Raw genomic sequence first — 24203 nt, 5'->3', positions numbered from 1 at the left:
CAGAATGAAACCATTCACACGCACGCACGCACACACACACACACACACACACACCACACACACACACACACACACTTGAAATGAGTTTGTCATTAATTTCCATACTCACTTTGACCTGAGGAATGTCTTTAGAAAAATCTATAGTATAAAAGAATATCTCATTCTTTTTAACACTAACACTCCACTTTCCTACACTGTTTATTCTATCCTGGTACTCAGCACACGAACACTGAAAATTTGCAAGAATGTCCTCATTTAGCATGGCTTCATTCTTCTCCTTCTCTTTGTGGTGTGCACGCTTCCCTCTTATTTCTGGGTCACACCTTCTTGGAGGCTGCACCTTACTTAAATACGATGGTAACCCAGGGAATATTTATGGCACAGCTTCTGGTTAAAGCAATGGCCTTTGACGAGGAAACTCGTGACAGTTCCCATCAGAGTCCTTGTAAATCTCCACTCTTGATACACCACATTCTTCAAAATGTTTAATGCAAACAACACTTCTATTTGATGGAGTCCAGTCCTTTCTGGGGATATTTCTTGTCCATCGTTTTCTGTTTTCCTCTTCAGTAGGGAATCTGAACACTGCGATGTAACCCTCTTCCTTGCTGGATTTGTAGTTGATGTTGCAACCATGAACACAACATTTTTCTGGCATCTGCAAATAGAATGATGCATTAATTGCTAAAATCTTAAATCAAAATAATATTATGTAAAAATAGCAAATGAGAATTTGAGTGGACTGCTTTTTTCTACTGCTTGGGCATCACGAAACAAGTCTACAAATAGAATCAAATGTGTAGAAATATTCATAATATTAACACAAAATCACTTAGGAGAAGATTCAGATACTAAACTTATGAATTCAAAACTTTATTTTCAAATTGTATCTAGAATTAAGTAGAACTTTTCTTTTTGCAATTGTTTAGACGAAAGTCGTTCACGTAGCACACTTGCACATATGCATGTAAAAACACTACAAACTTCACAGAATTGTACATTTACATTGTGTTATATGTTCGACTGTAGTCACGACTACTTGCTATAATTTTTGCAGAGTCCAGTATAGTGTAATTACACTGTAATGTCGGATAAAAGAGACACCGCGAAATCGGATAAAACACCGCGAAAATATGTAAACAACTGCTTCCGTTCGCTACCTTATAGCCACAGCCATGCGGTAGGCCATAACGTAATGTTGCCCCACTTCAGTTCTCCGGCGGCCGTGAACCAACACGTACTGCTGGGAGCAAAACATTGACTACCGCGCTGCCATCTGTTGGCGACGACAGGCAACAGCTGTGTGGCCGCCGTTCGCCATCAAGTGGCAGCCGACAGCTGGCAGGCACGTTTATCTCGCATTTTGACGTCAAGTCGGAAAGTATTTGAAGTAGAGCTCAAAACAACAACTGTATATCTCTTGTTTTTCAAAGACCTTTATATAAGTGAGTGATGGTTTACACTGCTTATTCCAAGAATATTTAATACTCGTTCTCATAATTCGTGACAAATGCATATAGTTCACAATTGTTCACAGGAGTAGCAAATTGGTTTGGGAATTTTTGGCAGAGGTTCAACCAAACACGGTTTGAGCCTTATAATCAGTGCTCGAGAATCGCAGTGTGTGCGCGCTGGCGTCAGTATGCAGACCGTGAAGAGGTTAAGTAGTGGTATATTAATTACGATGCGTAACAACGTCAATAGGTCATTCATTTCGCAATCAAGGAGCACTGTTACTGATGGTCTCGAACGAGCGAGACGGACTTACTCTGCAGGAAATACAAAGGCGCTACAAAATAATAATATTCAACATTGGTGATCAGTTCCCTTGTAAGACGTAACTTAATAAAACGTGCTTCAACTTCTATCTGTTGGAGCAGAGCATGTTCGATGTTGGAAAGTAATTCACTGAAAAGAGAACCTCAGCCCATTAAAAAATGTTCGATGGAGGGCGAGGCTGAAACGACATAACTAGGCAGTCCGAAGACTCGGCAGTCAGGCGCGCAGAAGACTGCAGGGGGGTTGAGCCCACAGCTTCTGATACACAGGCCTCACGGTCAACTGTGACGTCATCGCCGCTAGGCTGTCCCTGCATTACTGCAAGAGCCTGCACTTTTTTCGTGAAAGCGTAACAAAATCACCAGACTTAGTTCTCGAATATCAATCTGTGTGCCACAATTTACAAAGAAATGTGCCGCCCTTTATCATTTAAAAAGAAACTAAGCCGTTCCTGTACGCTGTTGTGCAAAATGCATGTTACGCTGGATACAATGCTCTGTGATTTTCTTCTATTGTGTTTTCTATCATTTGCAAAATATTACTGCTTGTTAAGAAAAACGTTGTGAGAGAAACCGACATACACCACAGCCTGTAAATTACACTATTAGAGTTACTGTGCTAGAGATAGTTTTAGTAAAAGTTAGTAGACAGGATGAAATAATTATTCTGGTGATCATAAGTTTAATTACTTCGTCAGAACTGTAATCCACTGAGACGTATATGACTCATAAAAGATCATATATGTATTGTCGCCTGGGTTAGTTTAATTGTAAACTGTCATGTAACCAAGTTTTAACAAAAAAGACCAAAGGGAGATTTCATAAATCTGACACCTCCGTCTGTATGTGCCACAGAAGTGTCAAATATGTACCAAAATACCGCTGTTAATGAAACGAAATCTCTGTCAGTAAAATATAGGCTTAGAATAATGCACTTTCAGTGTTAACAATACAATTACACGTATTGCGAAGAGAAAATTAGGAATGCTGGGAAAATTATCAATGTAAATGTTTGTTAAACTGTCACAAAATTTATTCCAAACTACTTTACAGTTGACAGTTTTCTCTTTTTGCTGTTATTACCGTTATGGCTATCGTTAATTTTTTAACATAATTATTGAGAAACATATAACACGGTACTTTTAATACCCATTGAAGAATTCTGTCGCCTGTGTGATCTGTCTGAAGTAAAAGAAAACTCCCTTAGGTAGAAGTCTTCATTTTTAATAACATCTAATCTTAAAAAGTAAATTTCTCTGGGAAGACCATCTGGTTAAGCTGTTTTGATGTTCTGCAGAGACCGTGATTTCAACAAGCGAATAAGCAGAAATAACAACATTAATAACCTCATTCTATTGCTGATAGTGTTTTACCTCAGTCTAGATATGTTTTACATGTCTCGCATCTCAGCTTCTTAAGAACAGCATTGGCACAGTACCCTGACAAGTATGTGTAAAAGAAGGCAAGTATTCCTCACCAGACTGAATTTGATACTTACTGAAATCCGTTGTGCAGTCAAAGTTTGGTTGTTGTGGTGGTAAGCTGACATAATCTACACATTCAGCTTGCCAAGAGTCTAAATCTATTCCAACTTCTCCAAGAACAGATGTTGGAATTTTCAAGGGCAGTGAGGCCTGAATTCTTAGCTTGGAATCAATTTCGAATACCTGCCCCAGAGATACCAAATAGTGTCATACTGCCATTGTTTGATATATTCCATATCTTTTTTCCGCAGCATCTGTCTAAACCATTCCTGGAGGCGGCGGACAGATGACAGTGGCAGGCAGGCAGACAGACGGTGACGGCAGCAGCAACAGGCGTTTCAAAACCGTAGATTACACCCTGAGGGTAGCCCAGGCAGTATAATCCGGTTTTTTTTTCCTTTATTGAATTTCGATTCCCCCCCAAAGGGGGTGGGCTGGCAGCAGCTTAGAACGCCGCTCTTCAGCCTACAGAATTTTTAAACCAGAAGAAGAAGACAAGAAGTATAATCCGTAGACTTCGAAGGATCCATTCTCAATCTTATTTTTTTTTTCCTTTATTGGGTTTCGATTTCCCCTGGAGGGGGCGGGCTGGCAGCGGCATAGTATGCCGCTCTTCAGCCTACAGAATTTGTTTTACAAAGATGAAGATAATAAATAATAAAAACAGGCGATAAAATCGGAGACTTGAATGCTAAAATGGCGGAAAATCGTGGAGCTTAAAACATAGAACAAGGGGTTGATGATGCTAATAAAATACGTATGAAGCAGACAGGATAAAAGAAATGACACACAATTAAAAAAACACGGCGACAGTCTGGTTTCTGTTCACGAGAGATATAAAATGTACACCCAGCGGCAGCATGGTTTCTGTTCGCAACACTTTGTAAAGACGAACAACACTGAACATTTACTTGTACACTGCACTACAAAATTGGCACAAATATGATATACCACTGCCGAGGGCAGATGGGGGGAACCTGGACATATGACGGGAAAGGAAAAGGGGGGGAAGGAAAAAATGAAGTGGGGAAGGGGGAAAGGAGCCAATGGAGGTCGAGGACCCGTAAGAGGAGGGCGGGTGCTGGGCAGACAGGGCAGAAAGTGGGAAAAGGCAGAGGAGGGGGTGTACAAAAAGACTCAGGTGGGGGGGAGAGGGGAAGCAGAGAGAGGTTAGGTGGTGAGAAAAAACAGGATGGAAGGGGGGGGAGCCCGGGAAAAGGACAGAGGAAAGGAGGGGGAGGTGAGGATCAGAGTTGATAGGAGGGATAAATGGAGGGAAAGAGGGCATCATCCGGGAGGGGGAGTTGACAGAATCCACCTTGGGAAAGGAGACGAAGGGTGTGGAGATGGTGGGTAGGGGGGACACAATAGTGAAGGTACGGCAGAGGGCGAGGGTTGGAGAGGAGAGGAGCAAGCAGGGGATGAGGGGGATCAAGGCGGCGGGAGGTGTAGAGTATGCAGATATGTTAGAGGAATAGGAGCACACGGAGGAAAGGAATGAGGTCGCAGAGGATCTGCGTGTGGGACGGGAGGTGTATACGGAAGGCGAGGCAGAATCTTACAACTAGCAAATGCTTAACAGCCTGTAGCTGTAAGACCGAGTGTTGAATAATTTCACAATCACTATTGAAATCTTCGTTCGCTTATATCAATATTCTTAAAGAACAATAAATATACATTTGTTGAGATGAGCCCCACTTCAAATACTGTTCGACGAGACATCAAAACGTGAAAAGAACGCGACTTCCAACTGGCGGCACTTTCTGGACGGCGGTGTGCCACACAGCTGTTACTTGTTGTCGCCGACAGATGGCATTGCGGTAGTCAGTGTTATGCTGACTGCAGTTGTGGATCTGTTAACCACTTAATCTTTAACACACTTTTGCAACGTGTCTCTCAAAAGTCCCAAAAACGTAATTCCTTCTACTTTGGGCGTTTTCAGTGTCTACAGTGCCCTTTAAGCGGTCGATTTTTTAAAAAACTTTTTGAAGAAGCCTCGTCCTCCCACACGTTTCAAGCAATCTCCGTACAAAATTTCACCGAAAACCGTTCAGTTAGTCGTGAATACGTAACAGTCAAGGTTATTTTCACAATCGTTGCGAAAACGGTGCGTTTTCGAGATAGCCTCAATTTGTTGATGCTTTTAAACAGTTTATATAGATGCCATTTACTCTACAATAAAAAATTCACCAATTACGAAGTTTAATTGTATATAATATTGCTGCTTCTGATGGAAGAACGATGTTGCACCTCATTGGCGATATCGCTCTCCGCGACACAAAAATCTGACACGACAGATTCTTCATTTCACGCTCCGCAGTGTAGTGGAACGTTGACGTCACTAACTCACAGACTGTGCATTCGAAAGTTGAGCGTTGAGCGTGCCGACTTCTGACGTCAGAGTGTGAAAAAAGCACGTTGGGGAGTCTTTCTGAACATGCAGAGCAGTATTTGGCATGACGTAAACTCTGAATGTGTGTTTGCCTGTTGACCAATGAGGTGAAAGAACGCCACCTACGTCACATGTACGCCATTTCTCTTCAGTACAGAGTCGCGAGACGGCGTATTGGCTTTCAGTTTCAACTGACCCATATGTATACATGACTCATATGTATACATGACCCATGTGTATATACGACGTTTCTATGCATCGACGAATTGAAAATCGCTCGAAAACCCGCCGTTAATTGTATGATTTGTTAAAATGACGAGCAACGTCATATTTGTGGTTAAATAATTATTGTAACTCGCATATTATGAAAGTTACATTAATATATACATCCATATACCTCCCCTATACCCCTATACACCCCATATGCCCCTCCCATATATCCCCCTAACGTATACTTCCAATGAACCATCGACCTTGCTGCTGGTGGGGAGGCTCGCGTGCCTCAGCGATACAGATGGCCGTACCGTAGGTGCAACCACAACGGAGGGTATCTGTTGAGAGGCCAGACAAATGTGTGGTTCCTGAAAAGGGACAGCAGCCTTTTCAGTAGTTGAAGGGGCAACAGTCTGGATAATTGACTGTTCTGGCCTTGTAACACTAATCAAAACGGCCTTGCTGAGCTGGTACTGCAACTGGCTGAAAGCAAGGGGAAACTACAGCCGTAATTTTTCTGAGGGCAAGCGGCTTTACTGTATGGTTAAATGATGATGGCGTCCTCTTGGGTAAAATATTCTGGAGGTAAAATAGTCCCCCCATTCAGATCTCCGAGCAGGGACTACTCAAGAGGACATCGTTATCAGGAGAAAGAAAACTGGCGTTCTACGGATTGGAGTGTGGAATGTCAGATCCCTCAATCAGGTATGTAGGTTAGAAAATTTAAAAAGTGAAACGGATAGGTTAAAGTTAGATATGGTGGGAATTCGTGAAGTTCGGTTATAGGAGGAACAATACTTCTGGTTAGTTGAATACAGGGTAATAAATACAATATCAAATAGAGGTAATGCAGGAGTAGGTTTAGTAACGAATAAAAACATAGGAGCGTGAGGAAGCTACTATGAACAGTGTAGTGAACACATTATTTTAGCCAAGATAGACACGAAGCCCACGTCTGCCTCAGTAGTACAAGTTTATATACCAACTAGCTACCCAAACGACGAAGAGATTCAAGAAATGTACGATGAGACAGAAGAAATTATTAAGATTGTTATGGGAGACGAAAATTTAATAGTTATAGGGGACTGGAATTCGATAGTAGGAAAAGGAAGAGAAGGAAAAGTTGTAGGCGAATATGGAATGGGGATAAGGAATGAAAGAGGAAGCAACCTGGTAGAATTTTGCACAGAGCATAACTTAATCACAGCTAACATTCGGTTTAAAAATCATGAAAGAAGGTTGTATTCGTGGAAGAGGCCTGGAGACACTGGAAGGTTTCAGATAGATTGTATAATGGTAGACAGAGATTTAGAAATCACGTTTTAAATTATAAGACATTTCCAGGGGCAGTTGTGGACCTATTGGTTATTAACTGTAGATTAAAACTGAAGAAACTGCGAAAATCTGGGAATTTAAGGAGGTGGGATCTGGATAACTTGAAAGAACCAGAGGTTGTACAGAGCATTATGGAACAATGGACAAGAACAGGGGAAAGAAATACAGTAGAAGAAGAATGGGTAGCTTTGAAAGATGAAATTATAAAGGCAGCAGAGGATCAAGTAGGTAACAAGATGAGGCTAGTAGAAATCCTTAGGTAACAGAAGAGATACTTAGTTTAATTGATGAAAGGAGAAAATATAAAAATGCAGTAAATGAAGCAGGCCAAAAGGAATAAAAAAGGCTAAAAAATGAGACCGACAGGAAATGCAAAATGGTTAAGCAGGGATGGCTAGAGGATAAAAGTGTATATTGCCTGGGGTAAGATAGATACTGACTACAGGAAAATGAAAGAGACCTTTGGAGAAAAGAGAACCAGCTGTATGAATATCAAGAGCTCAGATGGAGAACCTGTTCTAAGCAAAGAAGGGAAAGCAGAAAGGTGGAAGGAGTATATAGAGAGAGTATACAAGGGCGATGTATTTGAGGGCGATATTATGGAAAGGGAAGAGGACATAGATGAAGCTGAAATAGAAGATATGTTATTGTGTGAAGAATTTGCCAGAGCACTGACAGATCTAAATCGAAACAATGCCCCCAGGAGTAGACAACATTCCATTACAGCTACTGATTACCTTGAGAGAGTCAGCCCTGACAAAACTCTACTATCTGATGAGCAAGATTTATGAGACAGGCGAAATACCCTCAGACTTTAAGAAGAATATAATAATTCCAATCCCAATGAAATCAAATGTTGACAGGTGTGAAAATTACCGAATTATCTGTTTAATAAGTCACGGCTGCAAAATACTAACACGAATTCTTTACAAAAGAATGGAAAAACTGGTAGAAGCCGACCTCGGGGAGGACCAGTTTGGATTCCATAAAAATGTTGGAACACGTGAGGCAATACTGATCCTACGACTTATCTTATAAGATAGTTTAATGAATGGCAAACCTACGTTTCTAGCAATTGTAGACTAAGAGAAGGCTTCTGATAATGATGGTTGGAGTACCTCTCTTTCAAATTCTGAAGGTGGTAGGGATCAAATACAGGGAGGGAAAGGCTATTTACAATTTGTACAAAAACCAGATGGCAGTTATAAGAGTCGAGGGACATGAAAGGGAAGCAGTGGTTGGGAAGGGAGTGAGACAAGGTTGTGGCTTATCGTCAATGTTATTCAATTTGTGTATTGAGCAAGCAGTAAAGGAAACAAAAGGAAAATTTTGAGTAAGAATCAAAATCCATGGAGAAGAAATAAAAACTTTGAGGTTTGGTGATGATATTGTATTTCTGTCAGAGACAGCAGAGGATCCAGAAGAGCAGTTGAATGGAATGGACAGTGTCTTGAAAGGAGGATATAAGATAAACATTAATAAAAGCAAAATGAGGATAATGGAATCTAGTCTAATTAAATCATGTGATGCTGAGGGAATTAGATTAGGAAATGAGACACTTAAAGTAGTAGACGAGTTTTGCTATTTGGGGAGCAAAATAACTGATGGTGGTGGAAGTAGAGAGGATATAAAATTTAGACTGGCAATGGCAAAGAAAGCGTTTTTGAAGAAGATAAATTTGTTAACATCGAGTGTAGATTTAAGTGTCAGGAAATATTTTCTGAAAGTATTAGCGTGGAGTGTAGCCATGTATCGATGTGAAACGTGAATGATAACTAGTTAAGTCAAGAAGAAAATACAAGCTTTCGAAATGTGGTGCTACAGAAGAATGCTGTAGAGTAAATGGGTAGATCACATAACTAATGAGGAAGTATTGAATATAATTGGGGAGGAGTTTGTGGCACAATTTGATTAGAAGAAAGGATCGGTTGTTGGGACATGTTCTGAGTCATCAAGGGATCGCCAATTTAGTACTGGAGGGCAGAGTGGAGGGTAAAAATCGCAGAGGGGGACCAAAAGATGAATACACTAAGCAGATTTAGAAGGATGTAGGTTGCAGTAAGTACTGGGAGATGACGCAGCTGGCGTTGGATAGAGTAGCATGGAGGGGTGCACCAAACCAGTCTATGGACGAAAACCATAACAAAACAACAACATATTATTTCAAAGCAATGGCACATTGAGGATCCACAAGAAATGCAGTGCTCTTGTACAATTTGTTATAATTAAATGTCAGTTAGTAACCTATTTACAATTAAAGCTTTGAGCACATAATAAGAAGCAAAGTATGTTTGCATGACACTTACAGTAGGTGTAATGCAATGAGTATAGTCACAGAATTGTAAGGTATTGGTTGAGGTGTCACTGGTACACGTCTCACTAGATTCAATTTTTTTTACAAGCCTTCACGCTTCCTAATAGGTTCTGATATTTTCTTGTCAGGCTAGTAAAAGTATGTTCTATAATATTCGATGGTTTGTAAATATGTATGTGCTCTTTCTGAAAAGTGACTTTGTTCGATTGGTTTAATGTGTAAGATAGTTTGCACCATTTGCAGTAAGACATTTTGCACTTTCTTGTTTAGAGTTTTGTATTTCACATGTTGTAAAGGTTCTGCTGCTTAAAGGAACACTGATCAAGTTAGAATGACCTTAGGATTTTTTTGAAAACTGAGACTGATGAAATAATTTTTATCTTATGTGTAGAACTATTATAAATTTTTATGTCACTCTTTGTAATGGAACTTTTATGAGCCGATGTCCTTATTGACTGGACATCGTACTTTCTTTTTGCCTTATAATATATTCATGGGCATTGAAGATTTTATTTATGAACACTACAGACAGCATAACATGACTAACATGCAGTCAAGGGAGCACATGTGTCTTTTAATACAGCTAAACATTGTGGTTTGCAAGCCAGATACAGCCCATAACTGCTTTGGTGCCGCGATCGCATATACAACGTTGTGAACGCACATTGCACGCACAAGTCGCGTCGTTTCTGAGCGTTCAGCAGCACGTTGACTTCGGCACGCACAGTATTGATATTTGAAACCGCAGGCTGTGAAATGACAGCTTAAATGCTCCATTCTTTGTGATTATCCTGTGGGAAATGAACACACAGGAAGAATCACTGCACACGAGTCGCTGCTGCCTGTTGCACGTGATGGAGAAGAGGAGCTTTCTGTGTCTTTCATCTCTGTTTCCTTCAATGTGCTCTCGCAAGAGAATTCACACAAACTTTGCTTGATGGTTTCACCAATAGTCAGATTAGCATTTTATGATTTTCTTCATGCTTATATGACGTCATGGTCATCGCCTAGACATCGATTTCTTAAAGCAATAACGAATTATCAGAAAAAAATTCTAAAAAATTGTCATATAATATTATAAGATTTCTAAACATTGATAAGTAAAAAAGAAAAAAAGTAGCTCAATGTAGCAGAATCGTCGGCATCTGAGCATATAGTGTTAATAGTGTTAGCATTTTGTAATTTTAAAGTAACTGGTTCTAATCTTACTAGTAGCACATTTATTTACTTTTATTTTAATTCTGTACTAGAGGAGAAACCCGGCGTTGTCTAGGTATTTATTTCCTTATAACAGTGTCTGGCTGTGTGCTTAATGCTCATGACGTCGTATCTCCTGATCTATGTGTCATACAGTGATATAATTTAGTAGGTGCATTCGACGGCATATGTGGACACCGTCTGGAAAATGTGGTGCGAACAGATTTAGCAGCAGTGAGGTATATATACACTACTAAATCTATTCGCAATAGATTTTGCAGGCACACATACACACACACACAGATATATATATATATATATATATATATATATATATATATATATATATATATGTAGTATGAAAGAAGTAACAAATTTAACCATCATCCACAATGCTGCAGTTATTCGCACATCTCACTGCTTATGACATCATATCTCCTAATTACGAGTTGTACAATGATTAATGTTGTAGGTACACTCAGCCGCTCACTTGGATACTGTACGCCAAATTTATATTGAATTGTGTTACTAGCATCAATGTAATAAATTTAAACGTCATGCACGATGCGGCAGTTTTCCATGCATCAGCCATTCGCTGATTTTGTTTACACTTTCGCTTCACATGATGCGGTGTATTACTTCTCATTGCAGGTAATTTTATACCGACGTGTACAAATCCAAAGAATTACTTACGCCTATACACATTACTTTATCTTAAAATACACCCCAGAGGAAAAATTTGCAGTTCGATTTACGTACTCTATGTACAGTTATTTTGTGATAGAAACAAAAATGTTACCAAGCTTCATCATTATATAAAGGCTTTTAAATCGTCGTGAGGGAGAAGACTCTTGTCTCTCCCTGTTTTTTCATGGGCTAATCTGTACATCCCAGGGTATGGTATTTTGGAAATTACATATGGTCCTGAGAAGAGTAATTGCTACTTCTTATTCAGTTTCCCAAATTTTGTCGATTTAGGGTGCGTCTTTAAGAAGACTCGCTGCCCTTCCAAAAATTGTGTAACACGCTTCAGCTTCCTATTATAAATTTTCTTTCTATACTCGAACTGTTTTCTAGTATGATGATGGCTTGTTTGATTTTGTCTTGTAGTGTCATTTCTGTAGTGGCTACCATTGGTATGAGCGACTCCCACTCATTCATTTGTTTTGTCTGGAACATTAATTCGTCAGATGTGAACCTATTGAAGAATGTGGAATGTTATTGACAATTTACATGAAGGGAGTTACGTATTCCACAAATCCGGCGTGTTTGTGAGGGGTGTATGCCCCGAGGCATTAATTGTTTTCACTTTTGCCCAACGAAATATGAAGCATTATTAGTTAGTAGTACCTTTGGTTTACCTACTCCTATCAAATAGTACCCCTCAATTCTTTTTCTGACATTTGTGGCTGTTGCATTTTTAATGGCATACATTTTGACATGTTTCAAGAAAGTATCGTATAGTGGTACTACATATCTTACTCTTCCTTTACTTCTTGAATATGGACCAGCTATGTCCAGGGATACCATATCTAGAGGGTTTTTTGTGAGTATTGGATGTAGCTCAGTATATTTTGACACATTGGACTGTTTTTAGTTTTGACATATTGCACATTCTTTTAATACCTGTAGGACTCGCCTGCACATATTTAGAAAATAACAAAGCGTTGAAACCTTTGCCTACTCCATAATGTCCCCATACTTCGTGTGTGTGTCTTATAACTTCGTCGATATAATCTTCAGGAATACACACACCATTGATCAGATTTTTCATGTTTCCTATGAAACAAACGGGCCTTGTGCTCCTTATACCATTTACTCACCTTCCCACCTTCATCTCGCTTAAGGTTTTGCATGACTGTACTCCATCTGCGAACTTGCTGTAGTATAATTTTCATTTGCTTACAAAACTTATGGTAATCAGACTGTTGTGTTGTACCTTGCATTAATAACGTTTTGATTTCTACATCCTGCTCTGTTAGTTCACTAAATTCCTCTAAACCTTGTGGTAACATAGACAAGGCATCTGCAGTAACATTCTGACTTCCTTTAATATGACCTCGAAATTAAATCCTTGTAAATATAGACACCACCTAGCTAAACTACAGTGCAATACATGTTAAAAGAAATGACAGTGACTGATAGTCACAGTAAACTTTGGTATTCTTACCCCACAAAAAATATTCAAACTTTTTAAAAGCCCATATTAAAGGTAAACTTTCCAATTCTGACAGAGAGTAAGATCTTTCGGTACTTCTTTACTTCTTCTTGCGTGTGGAACAAGCACCGAAATCTCTATTTCATTTTTATTTCTTAAACTTTCCTATAGATTCACGTATTAATACGAACGTGTTTTTTTTTCTCCTACACGCTCAAGTTATTAGATCGCAAAACGGCAGTTCAATTTTAATTTTGAACGCATCTCTGTAAAACTACACATTAATTTCTAATGTGTGTCACGTTCACTTCAATTTTTAGATCGTAACACAACTTTATATGTTCATTTTCAACGGTTTCAGGTAAAGGAACATATTAAACTGGAATGCCTAACAAAAATCCGTTGTCTCCTACACGTTCTGCTGAATTTTTAGACCATAAAAGAAAAGTTATTTTCCTTTTCTTCATTTCTCTTGTCTTTCTAATGTGTTGACAAAATGCAGTATTAAGTTTGTTTTATTCGCTACTGTACACCAAGTACAGTTCAGGAACCATATTACATTTTGATTGAGCGTGACTAGACCACAGATGCGTCCTTCAGAACAACAATAGCAGGGTACGAAAACAGCTCACAGTGCTCCCACTCAAAATGGCAATTTTGAAGTGATCAGCTAATAGTTATTATTTAAAACGTGTTTTTTTTGAGGGGGTGCATATAATATGGTGTGCCTAGGGGCGCAAAATAATTAAATATATCACTGGAGTCAAGTTCTAATGTTGTTATCCTTAAAGTAAGCACTTCTACAGCTAGAGGTACACCTTCACAGTATTTATTTAGTTTTTGACGAACACAACTGGTTTTGTTTGGCTTCAATATTTGTGTTTGCATCTGTGATTTCCTTTATCTGTTGCTCTCTGTTAAATCATTATGGTCATTAAAAGAATCTACCTTCTGTTTTAGCTCTGTAATGTTACTGTTAGCTTCAGGAAGTACTTCATAGTTTACTTGTTTTTCCATATCATTCAATTTTTCGTCAATTTCAGTGTGAGAATTTGTGGCTAAGTCATCAAACTTCTGTGAGAATGTGTCTTGCAAATCCTTGACTACTTGCTTTTGTTCTTGTTTCATTGTATTTAGATCTTGTATGACAGTGTTCATATTGTGTGACAAATTATCAGTTTTGGTATTCATAACTTGCTTTATATATTGAGTTTCATATAATCAAATTTCGTGTATATGTTCAGTTGTACCACTGTGGTTGCTGTCAGCTATAGTTTCCAAGTTAATGTTTGTGTTGTGACCAAATGGTGTTTGTAACGTGTTGTCAAGATTCATATTGGAATTGTGATTGTTGAGTTTCTCCCGGCGGATTTGATAGTCAAAATATCCACGGGTGTGCTACCGGTCTATAGTGTCCAACGGGCACAATATTTCGGCGATCATACATGTCGCCATCATCAGGTGAACTGATGGACTGAGCTCCTGTGAACGTGCCGGCACGGAGATCCGTGCGCTATGGCTGCTCAGAGGGAACTGGGTTCGGTCACGGCGGCAGTCGTTTTAAATACCCTCCGCCCCGGCGCGCTCACTCCGCCTTACGCGCCCCACGCCACGGTCGCGCGGTGGAACAGATTGCGACGGCGTCTGAGATGACGTCGGTGTGATGGCTCTGTCCGCCGTGGTCGTCACAACTATACGTTTCCTCGATTTACTCTTGATTAACCCAATCGCTGGTTCCCAAGCCTTGCTAAGATTATAGTCACAGTCACGGCTTATGAGGTCGTCATTGGTGCGAATTTCGATGGCTTCTCTAACGACGCTGTCCCAGTATCTCGACGTCTGTACAAGAATCCTCGTGCGGTCATACTCCATGGCGTGATTTTCCGACAAACAATGTTCAGCGACCGCCGACTTGCTCGGATACATCAGTCGAGTGTGCCTCTGGTGTTCACGGTATCGATCCTCGACGGTACGCATCGTCTGACCAATATACGACTTGCCACATTGACACGGAATCTGGTACACGCCGGCCTTCCTCAAACCGAGGTCATCTTTGGCGCTCCCCACCAGTGCACGAGTTTTATTTGGAGGACAAAACACAGTTCCGACCTGGTGTTTCTTCAGAATGCGGGCGATTTTCCCCGAGAGTGCGCCTGTGTATGGAATAAATGCAGTGCCTACCTCCTCCCTCGTGACTTCATTCAATGTTGTTGTTGTGGTGGTCTTCAGTCCTGAGACTGGTTTGATTCAGCTCTCCATGCTACTCTATCCTGTGCAAGCTTCTTCATCTCCCAGTACCTACTGCAACCTACATCCTTCTGGATCTGCTTGGTGTATTCATCTCTTGGTCTCCCTCTACTATTTTCACCCTCTACGCTGCCCTCCAATACTAAATTGGTGATCCCGTGATGCATCAGAACATGTCCTACCAAACGATCCTTTCTTCTAGTCAAGTTGTGCCACAAACTTCTCTTCTCCCCAATCCAATTCAACACCTCCTCACTAGTTATGAGATCTACCTATCTAATCTTCAGCATTCTTCTGTAGCACCACATTTCGAAAGCTTCTATTCTCTTCTTGTCTAAACTATTTATCGTCCATGTTTCACTTCCATACATAGCTACACTCCATACAAATACTTCCAGAAACGACTTCCTGACACTTAAATCTATACTCGATGTTACCAAATTTCTCTTCTTCAGAAGAGCTTTCCTTCCCATTCCCAGTCTGCATTTTATATCCTCTCTACTTCGAATATCATCAGTTATTTTGCTCCCCAAATAGCAAAATTCCTTTACTACTTTAAGTGTCTCACTTCCTAATCTAATTCCCTCAGCATCAACCGACTTAATTCGGCTACATTCCATTATCCTTCATTTGCTTTTGTTGATGTTCATCTTATATCCACCTTTCAAGACACTATCCATCCCGTTCAACCGCTCTTCCAAGTCCTTTGCTGTCTCTGGCAGAATTACAATGTCATCGGCAAACCTCAAAGTTTTTATTTCTCCTCCATGGATTTTAATACCTAATCCGTATTTTTCTTTTGTTCCCTTCACCGCTTGCTCAATATACAGATTGAATAACATTGGGAGAGGCTACAACCCTGTCTCACTCCCTTCCCAACAACTGCTTACCTTTCATGCCCCTCAACTCTTATAACTGCCATTTGGTGTCTGCACAAATTGTAAATAGCCTTTCGCTCCCTGTATTTTACCCCTGCCACCTTCAGAATTTGAAAGAGAGTCTTCCAGTCAACATTGTCAAAAGCTTTCTCCAAGTCTACAAATGCTAGAAACGTATGTTTGCCTTTCCTTAATCTAGCTTCTAAGATAAGTCGTAGGGTCAGTATTGCCTCACGTGTTCCAATATTTCTACGGAATCCAAACAGATCTTCCCCTAGGTCGGCTTCTACTAGTTTTTCCATTCGTCTGTAAAGAATTCGCGTTAGTATTTTGCAGCTGTGACTTATTAAACTGATAGTTCGGTAATTTTCACATTTGTCAACACCTCCTTTCTTTGGGATTGGAATTATTATATTCTTCTTGAAGTCTGAGGGTATTTCGCCTGTCTCATACATCTTGCTCACCAGATGGTAGAGTTTTGTCAGGACTGACTCTCCCCAGGCCGTCAGTAGTTCTAATGGAATGTTGGCTACTCCCGGGGCCTTGTTTCGACTTAGGTCTTTCAGTGCTCTGTCAAACTCTTCACGCAGGATCATATCTCCCATTTCATCTTCATCTACATCCTCTTCCCTTTCCATAATATTGTCCTCAAGTACATCTCCCTTGCATAGACCCTCTATATACTCCTTCCACCTTACTGCTTTCCCTTCTTTGCTTAGAGGTGGGTTTCCATCTGAGCTCTTAATATGCATACAAGTGGTTTTCTTTTCTCCAAAGGTCTCTTTAATTTTCCTGTAGGCAGTATCTATCTTACCCCTAGTGAGATAAGCCTCTACATCCTTACATTTGTCCTCTAGCCATCCCTGCTTAGCCATTTTGCACTTCCTGTCGATCCCATTTTTGAGACGTTTGTATTCCTTTTTGCCTGCTTCATTTACTGCATTTTTATATTTTCTCCTTTCATCAATTAAATTCAATATTTCTTCTGTTACCCAAGGATTTCTACTAGCCCTCGTCTTTTTACCTACTTGATCCTCTGCTGCCTTCACTACTTCATCCCTCAAAGCTACCCATTCTTCTTCTACTGTATTTCTTTCCCCCATTCCTGCCATTTGGTCCCTTACTCTCTCCATGAAAGTCTGTACAACCTCTCGTTTAGTCAGTTTATCCAGGTCCCATCTCCTTAAATTCCCACCTTTTTGCAAATTCTTCAGTTTTAATCTATAATTCATAACCAATAGATTGTGGTCAGAGTCCAAATCTGCCCCTGGAAATGTCTTACAATTTAATACCTGGTTCCTAAATCTCTGTCTTAGGTATTTAGTTGGATTTACTTCCTTTAGATTTGACTGATTTATCGTGTAACTGAAATTTAACGAATTACTTTTAGCACTTATGTGGATGACCTCACACTTTTCGTTGCTTAGCGCCAATTGCCAATTTTCAAACCATTCAGATATCTCTTCTAAATCGTTTTGAAATTTGTTTTGATCTTCGTATGACTTTATGAGTCGATAAACGACAGCGTTACCTGAAAATCTGTCAGTATCTCCATGCTTCTTCCATGTATACAACCTTCTTTTATGATTCTTGAACCAAGTGTTAGTTATAATTAAGTTGTACTCTGTGCAAAATTCTACCAGGCGGCTTCCTCTTTCATTTCTTAGGCCCAATCCATATTCACCTACTACATTACCTTCTCTCCCTTTTCCTACTACTGAATTCCAGTCACCCATGACTATTAAATTTTCGGCTCCCTTCACTATCTGAATAATTTCTTTTATTTTGTCAATAAAATCGTTAAAATATTTAGTAGCAGCTGATACACAGCGTATTAATATTTGTGAAGAGATTTTTAACGATTTCCATAAACTAAAGAGAAAAATTGTAAAAGAAGGAATGTTGTTTCTTTTCATAAAAGTGATTTGCGGCAAGCTGATCTAGTAGTAACAGATTCTGGAAACTTAAAAGGAATTTAAAATCAAATAGAGAATGAAAATATTTATTTGCCAGCGCTATTCAAGTTAAATATAAAGTAAATATGCTTCAGATACTTTGAAAAAAGCTTTATTTGCAAGGACCACAACAATTTTTCCAACATATTCCAAAAGAATTTTACTGTACAGTTTTTAATAAACTAAAATAAAAACTATAACATTAATCACATAATTAATAGCACCTGATGTTGAAAGATACAGTAGAATACCAAAAGTAAAAATGTGGAAAAACTTGCTCTTCACATAATTATAAATGGATTGACTTTTTTTTCAAAATTACCAGAGTGATATAATAATACAAGACATTCGAGAATAAAAATGAAACCAACAAAAGTTAATGAAAAGTATTATAAATATTTTTCACTTTATGTACAATACACATAGTTACAAGAAAAGTTTATATTAGCTGATACAATATATAAAAAAGAGATAAAGAAGAACAAGTACATTAAAAGCGATTTTTGAAATAGGAGAAAACACCAATTGGTCAAAAGGAATTTTGAAATTGATGGTATTAAAATTTCAAAAGCAATTACCCCTAAATAAAAGATATAAAACGAAACTTTTATGAGCAAGATGCTTAACAACCAAAGTTACCAGGTACGTGTGTTGCAAAAAATTTTTGTAAAGGAAGATAATAAAGTTTTTGTTAATGGCTTGATTTTGCTAATTCTCATATCAGTTGGAAAAATTAAGAAAAATTTATTTAATGAAAATCTACTTCATGAAAATAATTTATAGAATGTTGTATCTAAATTTAGAAACATTATAATTCATATATTTCAAGCCATTAAAAGACTTTTATTAATTTTAATTTCGTTATTTATATAAAAAATTTTGTTCACTAAATGGTGCAAATTTTAAATGTGCAAAACAAGAAACTAATCTGCAATGAAAAACAAGTTTTCATGATTGTTGATGAAAAATAATCCTTGGTTTAAAGTTAATGATTGTGCTGCAATATTAGAACAAGACAAGAGAAAAACGATAAACATTTTGATGAAAAGCTAAAACTACTTTCGAAAATTTAAGAACCTTTGGAGGGACTAACATTTATTTAAAGAATACTGTATTTATTAACGGAGTAGAATTATATTCGTTGATTTTTTTGTCGAAAATAGAAGAAGCTAATATGTTTAAAAATGGATTAATAAAGACGTATGATCATTTGTTAGAAAGTATGGACAATATAAAATCGGAAAATCGATTATGCGAGAAATATGACGTGGATATAAATCACCACAAAATATAAATAGATTTTATGGAATACATGACATGTATATTGAATGTTTAGACAATATTTATTATTTCACAACAGATACTTCCAATTTAATAATGTCAAATGTTGTTACACCAACACAAACAGACAATTAATACTCATTTACTTCTTTTAACATTACTTCATATGTATTTAATTTTTAGTTTTCGTGAAATTCGAGACCAACCTAAAAACCTTTGAAATCAAAAAAATACTACACCAAATGCATACCCTAATTTTAAAACAGTCCTAACCACAATTTATGAACCAGATTATCTTAATATATACCAAAACATAAAAGAAGAATTATGTAACAACACTTAATTATATAGAAATAATTTTAATCTTCAGAATAACAATACACAAGAGCAATTAATTACTTCAAATCATTTTTTATAATTTTTATTTCGATAGTAAGATCTTTAAATCATAATAAATCAACTAAAATAAAACTTATTCATGTATGTTGAATTTCATATAGTTCTTTATTAATATTTTTTAATTTCTGTATCTTTTATTTAGTTTAATATTTTTTAACTTTCTAATTTTTCTTTCATAAATTAGTTTAATGTTTGTATTTAATCGTTAACTATTATTTTTACTTCTTTATAAAAGTTTTTAAATCTCTATAAATTAATGTAAATAAAATTAATTTTCATATATTAATTTATTTATTTCTCATAAAAAATTTTATGTGTAAAAGGAGGATTCAAGTACAGTGTCCTCTCCTATGTGTGAAAAACAGAAAAATATTAGCAAAGAAATAAAAATAACAAAAATACACCTTGAAGAATTCATTGTATGAAAAAGAAACAAGAATACAAAAAAATTAAGGCAAATATAAGAAATTTTTCAAAATTGGAGTAAGAAAGATGCACTTTCATAATTTGTATTAAAGGTGTTTAAAGTATTCCTAAGTATATTCACAAATATGAGTACAGACCTTCAAGAAAAAGAAAGAACATGTTTAAAATGTAACAGTCATCCTTGTCAAGAGTGCTCCAATGCATACTAGCTAAACTACAAAATAAGATATTCTGATAAATTTGAATGTTTTGCGTAAAATTTCTTTTCAGAGTGAATTTGAAAATAGATTAATAATAGTTGCCACTTTGTGAAAACATATTAAAATGCTAATCATATTTATTTTTACATTATATTTTTAAGGTTTTTAATTTTTTAATAGTCACCTCATGTACAAATAGTAAGAATTGGTTATTTAATTTTTAAAAATTTTAATTGTTTATTAATCATCTCATATTTAAATAATTGAATATTAACAAACAACATTTTTTAAATATTTTAAAATTTTTAATAATTTATTAACCATTCATATATATATATATATATATATATATATATATATATATATATATATATATATATATATATGAATTTAATATTACCAAACTGTTTTTACAGGTGTATATCTTTTAATCTGTATATCTTTAATCTGTATATCTTTTAATCTTTTAATTGGTTAATTTTTAATTCTCTATTTTTTCATTTTAACTCCTTACTATATAATTTGTTAAATTTTATATTACATGTTTTCTTAAACCATTAGATTCAATTATTTTATTATTATCTATCTCATTTTCTAATTTAAATCTTTTAAAAGAGTCATTGGCACATAAAACAATTTTGTTACATTCAATGGTATATAATTCGTGTTTATAATATCCAGTTAAATTCCTTTCCATAGATTGTTAGTTTATATTGTTTAAAAAATTTTTACCATCAAATGTTAGGTACACATTTTTAAACACTTTAGCTATTTTATATTTTCATCTTCTACTCATACACATTTTAGATTTCCTACTAATGTTTTCTACAATAATGTTTTCATAAATTTTATGTTTCATGTTTTGTAAGAGTTTTTCTTTACTTGTGGGAACCATAAATATTATCTTTTGGAAAATTCTCTGTATCAAATTAATTTAACATAGTTATCGCATCCCCATAAAATTCTTTTGTTCATAAATGTAGGCATCAGCATCCAATTAACATGAATGTATATTTTCTCCATAATTTGGTTTCATGACATTATAATCCAAATCTTAATTTGTTCAAAATTCATGAATTACTTATTCACATATAAATTAGTGTATAAAATTTTATTTTTATTTTTTCATACAGACTGCTACTAAATTTTCTGAAAACGCAGTCTTATAGTCATAATTTGGTTTGGAAATATATTTCACATATTTTGTAGGATCCATTATTATTTTAATATTTATTCTATTTCTTATATTTCACATTATTTTACCAAAATCAGGGTAATTCATTAACTTACAAACACCATTTTCAAAATCATTAGTTGCCTTTTTTCTCATTTCTGTATTAAAATCTATATATTTGAATAACCAATGTGACTGATCAATTTTATGATTCTATGGTTTTTTGTTAATTTTAATCTGAGAGCTGACACTGTTTAAGATTTCCGTATTGTGAAACATATTTTTGATTATTATTTAATGTTAGTAATAATTTATTTCATCCTCCTGGCGCGCTAAAGGTATATCTTTGTGTAAATCATGTTATTATTTTTGATATTCTTAATAAACTTCAAAAATATACCCATATTTATAATCAGCCTATATTTTGTTTATTTCTTTAGAATTTTTTGGATCTCACCATTTGAGACGTTTAGATGGTAAGAATTGAATGTAGCACAACTGTATGGTTATTCACATCTAAATAAAATAAATATTTTGATTCTTTTTTAAGATCAAAACTTTTCTTGTATCTATTACTAGCTTTACCACATCTTATAATACTTTGAGAAATAGCTCCTCAGATTCCTTTTCAGTGCATAACTGTTTCTTAAATATTAGTTTAATTTCACTCATTTTTTACATAGCATCCCGAGATAAGCCTCTGAGAAGCACAATAGCAACAGGGATGGGTTTATAAGAATTAATACAATTATCTCTGTCTTCACAATCCATATATTTGTATCGGTAAACACCTTTTTTGGTCATAAAATCTAAGTTTTCGCCATCAAAATATTCCTCTATTATTTCCTTAAGATAAGAAAATAATTTATCTACAGTTAAAGATGAAAATGTAAAATTACCTAACAATCGGGGAGTTAATCCATTTTCAAGTTTTTTTCTACAAGAAACATGTTTTTCTTCATTATTTGGAATGGGATTTATATATTTATTATTACTCCTAATACCTTCATAAACAAAATGAAATCATCATAACTTCATAAATTATGACTATAAACTGGAATAAAAGAGAAATTTTGTAATAATTAATACTACAATCTCTGTCAGCCACTCTTACTTCTTTTTCCAACAGCAAATTTTTCATCACAGATAAACCATATTTTTATTTTTAAAATTATTTTATCTTCTTTTTCCATTCTTATTTCAACATTTTCTATACAGAATGCTTTAATTTCTTTAGATCATTGTTTTAACATTTCTAAAAAAATTTTTGTTTAACATCAAAATCAATATATTTCATGGGGGATTTATAAACTAAATTCGAACATTTTATATAATAATTGAAGCAATTTGATAAATTTTTATGATATTTATTAATAACAGATTTATCAGGATTTGGTTGAGAAGGACTAACATTTGATAAGAAACATTTGGAACTACCATAAATTAAAAAAGTATTCTTAATGAACTACTATAATTACTAAACTTAATTTTTCTCCTTTTATAGGCGTATTTGTTCCTACATGTTTTTGTTCCTTATATTCATTTTTGTGATTGTTTAATTTTTGGATAGTTAAATAATGTTAAACATCTGTCACAAGGATACTTTTTTCCATTTCCATTTCCATTAGTTACTAATTTAGACAACTCTTTATCCAACAATAATATAATTATTTTCATTTTGTATTTATAGCTGGTTTCTTGTTTATTTTTTGTGTGATAGAGAGGATATACAACAATTTTTTCATCATAAGGAAAAATATTAACTGATATATTTTATTTCTTTTCATTTTTTCCAGTGACTGTTAATTCACAAGAAAATTAATTTTTTCTTTTTCAAAAATTTCATCTATATCTAGACCAATACGTTGTTTTCTTTAGTTTCTGCAGTAGAGTTACACAGCATGTGTCGAAAGTTGTTTCTTTGTCTGAGTAGTATAGTTTTCAACAGTCTTTAGTACGGATAGGGCCTATGACTGCTGTGTGTGGATATGAGCTGAGCTGGTAACCCTTCGCTCTCAGCTCCAGGCTGTGTTTGCTTTGGTTACACTGTTTGTGGCTGCAGTCGATGGGCATCACTGTTGTAGACTGGCTGTAGGAATCAGACAGACATCCAGCACAACCCACTACTCTGTCGATTGGTCCACAACGGTGGCCAGCCCAGTTCCTGCTGGCATTGAGCTTGATCCCTCACCTGTGGTCGAGTGTGACTTCACCTAAGGGCGTGGCAGGCTGCAAAAGACCTCAGGACCAAACTTAAGGCCGGCCAAGTTAGTCTGACAAATGAGTTTCCCTGTATTATCTGTGGCTGTCAATGTCCCTCAGCTGCGTGCTGTAGCTTGTCCTATTTCAGAGGAAACCTCTCAGCCTGCAAGATCCAGCCAGGTATAGATGTTAGGCGTGTTATGGAGACAAAGATATGACTCCCAAAGACGGAAGACAGCCAGTGTGACTTCCACGTGCATACTGCATAGAGCTGTTGCAGATGTGGAACAAGTCATTCCAGATGTCATGAAGACCACAGGGTGGATCCAACTGCAGGCAGTGGCTCATTCGATATCAATGACGTGTTTCGCTTTGGATCAGAAGAGATTCTCCCTGGTTTTGAGGGTCTATTTCGAGTGGTAAAGGCTTCTAGTCATGTATGCAAGGTGAAAGCAGAGCTCACCATTTGCAGCATAGTCGACAGGACCAGTTGTGGACCTCTAACATAGAGCCAAGTAGACAGTCTGAATCAGCAACTCAGATGGTTCTGTGAACATGTAAGCTACAGAT

This window comes from Schistocerca americana, chromosome 11 (assembly GCF_021461395.2).
Source record: "Schistocerca americana isolate TAMUIC-IGC-003095 chromosome 11, iqSchAmer2.1, whole genome shotgun sequence".
In the NCBI taxonomy this organism is placed as follows: Eukaryota; Metazoa; Arthropoda; class Insecta; order Orthoptera; family Acrididae; genus Schistocerca; species Schistocerca americana.
Note: the sequence above shows the minus strand (reverse complement) of the source record.